This window comes from Antrostomus carolinensis, unplaced genomic scaffold, assembly GCF_000700745.2.
Source record: "Antrostomus carolinensis isolate BGI_N321 unplaced genomic scaffold, ASM70074v2 scaffold10491, whole genome shotgun sequence".
In the NCBI taxonomy this organism is placed as follows: Eukaryota; Metazoa; Chordata; class Aves; order Caprimulgiformes; family Caprimulgidae; genus Antrostomus; species Antrostomus carolinensis.
The window spans coordinates 40,273-46,611 of record NW_010293487.1 but is presented as its reverse complement, the minus strand read 5'-3'; positions in this window follow the sequence as shown (position 1 = coordinate 46,611).

The window sequence follows — 6,339 nt, the reverse complement described above, 5'->3', positions numbered from 1 at the left end:
GAATCTTAGCCACTACTGCTTCTGAGTTTATCTATTAAAAACTGATATTCTGTATAGAGTAAGTAGCTGCTAGGAAATCTACTGCACATAATTCAATATTCTGGTATTTTTAAAACACACAACCCTTTTCATGCATGAATATCCCTTAATGTGTCTACTGGAGTTTCTGTGCTTTGCACGAACTACAAGAAGGGATGTTGGATGATGCTTGTGTTATGCTCTTAAATTCTACCAGATTTCAGTAATAATTCTGATCAACCAGTGCATTCCAGACTTTATTGCCCATCTTTCTTTTTCCATTTCTTCCATCACCCAACCAGTTAATAAGAAAATAGGAAGAAAAAGTGTGTGCAATGGATAGCACAGCATTCCAATGAGACACAGAAGTGGACAAATAATAGAATAGTTGGGAATATCAAGCAAAAATGTTAACATTAACTAGGTTCACTTTTCACTCGATTTAAAAACACAAATTTAAAGTAAGAAGTTTCTGTATTTTAGTCTCAGCCAATTTTGGGCCACACTGAATGTTAAATAAACTATTATTTAATCAAATACAGGCATATTAGTCTCACTCCTGCTGACAACTTCAATTAGAATATTTTTGCTTCATACAAAAAAAAAGAAAAAAGAAAAGCTCATGAGCTTTAAACTACTATGGCTTCTGCACAACATCTGGTTACAATTTTTTATATATTCAACCATCAAACTTCTATCTCCACAAAACAGTTTACTCAAGATTTGTTTTAATTATCCTGCATTGCAAGCTTCATATGGCTTTGAAAAGGGGGTGAAAGGATCGCTCACGATGGAGACAGATGCAAACTGAAAAGAACTGTACATTGAAAGATGCTTTTGAAACAATTTTTTAAAATGAAAAAATCCTTTCTAGCATTGCCAGGAAACAAGTGCTACTTTAACTGTTTCATTACACAAGACCTCTTGGCTTCATCATTAGCAATTTTAATGGGTTTTTTGGTTGGATTCTAGGATTAAGGCAATCTTTATTAGCACTTTCATTGGAGCCATACAAGTTGCAAATACATATTTTCTCTTTTTCTCGCCAATGCCACAGTGGGAACACTGTATTTCTAAAAGTGCTAGTTTAAAACAGAAAACATAGCAAAGAAAGCATCTGAATGTGATAAAGTAGAAATAAAAATGAATTTTATAGCAGCACAGAAAAGCTTTGCTCATACAAAAAAAAAAAAAAGGTTGTATTGAATTTTGAGTGTGGGAGAGATCTAATTTATTTTCATAAGCCTATTCACCTGTGTAATGTTAAGCACATCCATAAGCTTTTGCAAGATTGGATCTAAAACAAAAATTAAGAAAATGCCTGGGGTTCTGGCTTTATTAAACGTTAGAGCCTCAGTCAGCTAAAGGGACATAACTGTATTTTTCTTAAACAAGTCTTGGGGTGCTACATCAAACCAATGAGTCATCACTACAGAGAGAAACTGTTTGCCTTGACGTGGTGGAATCATTGTAAACTTTGGAGCATATGAAACTTCTTATTCATTTATTTGCATTACATATATGGATTAATGAGAAAGCATTATGGAAAGTTATTATTTATTTTATGAGGTAACTGCTTTGAAATCCAGTAAATGAAACTCCTTTTTCCTGTTTTTCAGGCAGTCAGCACCCATCATTCCAAGACAGGATATTCAAGGAAACTTCAGGGTTTTTTCCTGGAGGTTTCTTCTGATGCAAAGTGTGGATTAGCTTAGACATGGAAAGTCATATTCTAAGAGGTTGTTTTTGGTTTTGTTTTGTTTTGTTTTTTTTCTTCTTTAAAGATGCTCCAAATAAGCCAGCAGAAGACATAGCTGCAAAAACACAACTTATAATCATGGTCAACTTATAAACAGTTAAGCTTTGCTGGCTCCGATTCCCAGACAGAAACTCTCTTGAGTTTGGTACCGGAGCACTATGTGCAGCTTTTTTAAAAGTTTATTTTTAATGAAGGAACTTTATTTGTGTATTAAAGAGGGCCTGAAGAGGCATGATTTTATTTTGGTTCTGTGAGATATTCTGGTATTAAACCCAGGATACAGTGATGTCTGAATTGGTGACCACCAGCCACCAAAGTGTCAACAGACACATAACAAAAAAAAAACCCCAAAACCAAAAAAACCCTCACTTTTCAATCCATGTCCAACCATCCCAAAATTAGTCTAATCCCTAGAGCCTAATTAATTAGTTAGGAGGACCTCTGAGCAGTCTGTCTCACTAAATTCTGGGCACTGCCACCATCGGGACTGCAAGAACTGCTGAAATAGTTTCCCTCTGTTACAGTAATATTCGACAGTTTGCTCGCAACCAGAAACAGGAAAATATGGAATGCAAATCTCTTAAAAACATGCAAATTGCTGATAAAAAGTCACTGTTATTCACAAAGCGTTGGCTGGCACAGAGGATGATGATGGAGTTAAAGCTGTGTTTTATCTGAACCAGCCTTTCATCCTCAAGTTCAAAAATTTGTGGTTACACCAAAGATGTGACTGTTTTCCCCAGGTTACAGTTACCACCACCTCAGCGTATCAGCAAAAAGGACTTGCTGGGTTCATACTGATTAAAGTGAGAAAACATGAAGTGTCTGTCCTCACTGACACTGCCTGTGAACAGGGCTTCAGTATGCACTGCCATCTTTTATTTCAGGTATGAAGAGCATGAACAAGACTCAAAACAAAAGGAAGCCGTCAGTGAAGTCTTCCTTGCATGCCTACCCTTTGCACACAATCCCCATTAACAATCCCAAGGTACATTTGCAGTGTGGTGGGAATTCAGACACACGATTTTGATTAATGTTAATGCAAGTCGTGTGGCCAAATCCCTATACACTACTTTAAGAGTTTATTCTAAAATCGAAATATAATTAAGGTTGCAACAGAAACCAAATAAGGCAAGGAAATGACACTTCATTAGTAACCTATTCGTTATGAGTACCACAGGTTGCCTGTTGCAACAGTGTGGTACTATAATAAAATGTTTTAAGTGTTTATATACCACCATTGTCAACTGGCTAGGAAACTACGGTAAAGACATCCAGACACACTAAAAAAAGGTTAGCTTCTGCAACCAGATAAATGACTTCTTTAGGTTATTTAGTTGTAATATTGGATCGGAAAATATTGAGTCGTCTTCCCAGTGACACCCAGAGACCAGCACATTTGTTCTCTTTGCGAATTTATACTAACAAGCAGTTGTGCATAATGCAGCAGACTGTAAATAGAGAAGAGGAGCTGAAGGGAGTAGGAATGCTTCTGTCTAGCCAACCTGATAGGTAACATGATCTAAAGATTGTTTTTAGTTGTCCCTCTTGCACAAAGCTATAATCCAGACCTTTATAACTGTGAATACTGAACATGCAGTCTATAGTCAGAAAGGACATCATGCATGGGAAGAGGTCCTGTGTCCCTGGCACTGCTTTTGCTCCTGACTGAAAGTAGCATTTCTGTGGTCATTCGCTTATCTCATTCGGCAGAAAACTGCCAAGCCAGTCTTGTTTGTGCTTTGTTTTGGGTTTTTTGTTTGGTTGGTTGGTTTTAAATTATTATTACTATTACTATTATTTTTGTGGACTGTGGGCTAAGGTTTTTCACTTTCTTCTCCATCATGCAAAAGTTCATGGAAAGAGTTCTCTAAACACTCTCATGAAGGTAACAGAAGCCTTTTTACTGAAGATCAGAAGAAACTAATGACGATGGACTCTAATATGCAATAAACTTGCAATATGCAATATGCACTTTTCCCATCTTGGCAGTGTAGGAAGAAGAGACTGTTTTTGTGTCTGTACACGTGTGCGTGAAGGACAGAGGGGAAAGAGGAACAGGGTACTGATAGCAGTGCGTCAGCTGTGCTTTACAGAACAAGGAGATCTTGCAATAGCAAGTGGGCAATGGGTCTATCCGAGATCAGGCAACTTTTCATATCATCACCAAAAGCAAATGAGATTAAAGGCACAAAATACAATTCAGTCCTTCCTGTAAGATTTAGGTTTATTATTGTAGATCTCAAGTATTTTCTGCTGGCATTCTGGATATGTGTAATGTTGTTGCTAGCAGTAAATTCAAAGTTCTGAACGTATGTACTGCAAAACAAGACCTGAAATAAACCCTGGTGCTTAATGGAAAAATATCTGGGCAATAAGTGCTGATCATTATTACGCATCTATTCACTATACTCCTTGCCATATTTCTAGCAAGTTCAGAAGAGAGGGTTGCACGCTACTAAGATGAATTTGACTTGCAGTATGTAATCTGACTTTATAAGTACATTTAGTAGGCTAATATGAAATATAAGAGTTCTCTAAAATAACCTAAATTCTGAACTAGATTCTTTCTTTTAAAAAGTCATTGAGCATGTCTTCTACAGATAGGTTTTTCTTTAATGTCATATTATTTTTAAAAGTAGATTAGAGGTATACTGTCTTTTGACTTAGTGCAAGAAGCAGGAGTGTGCAGAGAGCTCAGAGGATGTAATTTTTCCCTCTAACATAAAAAGATGTGTGAAGTTACTATGGCTTTTTAAAATTGCCTAGTAATTGAGCCTGGTTATGGTCTCATTAATGTGCAAGTTTCATTTGTCACCTTCTTTCTTTGTGGATTATGTGCATTGATTCTTCAAGACTTATGACACCTGGTTTTGATTTGCTCTGTTCAGTGCTTCTTTTCTAATCAGTTTGTACTGGATTGATGTAAGAAAGTCTGAAAGTAAATCACACTAGCCTCCTGAAAACAGAAATGATAAAATTTCATCTTTTTTGTTAATTTACAATTAAATGCCTCTCTTCTTATGCTCTTTACATGCTTTTCTTTCAAGAACGTTTAATAACATGCTTGCTGCAGACCTAGAAGGAGCAAACAAAACAAAGTACACTTAACAAGGGAGATGTAGGTGTCTGGTTAAAGTTCATTACTACAAAAAGTAATTGACTTTAATTCATGTAAATGTAAGTGACAAGAATAATACAGGCGAGGTTTTTTTCTTGCTGAACTACAACAGCCTTGTTAAGTTGTACAGTTTATTAATGAGACGTTCTCCTATAAATTTCCCTCTGCCCTCCTTCTTTACTTTGCTTTTCTAAAATACGTATAATTTCAAATATTTCCATTCCACGTGTCACTGGCAAATGCCAAAAACAGAGAAAGAGAGATCTGATAAAGATAAAGCATGACAAAAGTTTCACGGATAATTGCCTTCACATATCCAGTTCAGCTCTCATCTCTCCTAATTAGCCTCATTACCATACCTTAAGACAGACCAGCAGTCACTCAAACTCCCTGTTTTTTCTGTCAAAACTATTGCTGACAGGCAAATGGACAACACATGCACTCAGTGAGTCTATTCTAGACTATTCTTTTACAAGACTAGCCTCCAGCAGAAAACACAAAACAATAGGTCTTCTATAAACCTATAATGAAAGTATACATACAGTGTGTGAATACTTAAGAAATTATTGTCCTATTCATGGCTCTGCCATCACTTAAAATGAGAACAAATAAAAAAAAAAAAAAATCATTCCCATACACTATCATTTTCCAGAATATCAAAGGGATGAAAACCAGTGCAGCATTTCACTATGACTGAGACAGACTTTTAGAACAGCCTCACCACAGTTGCTGAAGAAAAAAAAAAAAACACTTGAGTACTGTAAAGTTTGAATACGTCGCTGCAGTACGGCTTTCAGCATACCCATGCTATCTCAGGAAGCTTTTTGTTTTTACAAACCATGTTGAAATGAAAAAGCTTCATCCCATTGCTCATATTCATTTTAAATTAGCTCGTAAAAACTATCCGCAGAATAGTTCACTGAGGCACTAGAAATATTTTAATATTAAACTCCACTGGCTATCAAAACATTAAACTGTAAAATGGGAAGTCATTGAAACCCCTCTCAATGTCCATTTCTTTTTCACTGTTGTTTTAGTCACACATTACATTATGTATAGAGTTCAGATACATGGTACTTTGTTTTAATTTTCTCTATTTCTCTATAAATTTCACTCTATCTAACATCTAACAATTTTGATATTTTTTTTTTATTATAACCTCCTGTTAAAATGTACAGTTTTTTAGTGATTTATCATATTTTCATGTTCACAGTACTGCCAGTAAAATAAAAATACTGTTTCATAATTTTCCTAACAGAAATTGAACACTCACAGTGTCACTTATTTAAGAACTGGACATTACACAGTTACTGGTTTCCTTCCTCCTCAGCTCCTTAGACACAGTCTTTCTTGTGATTTTATTTTTCTTTTGCACAGCATAAGTTGTGATACAATCTCTATAGTAAAAAAAAAAACAACCAAAAAAAACCAACCCAACAAA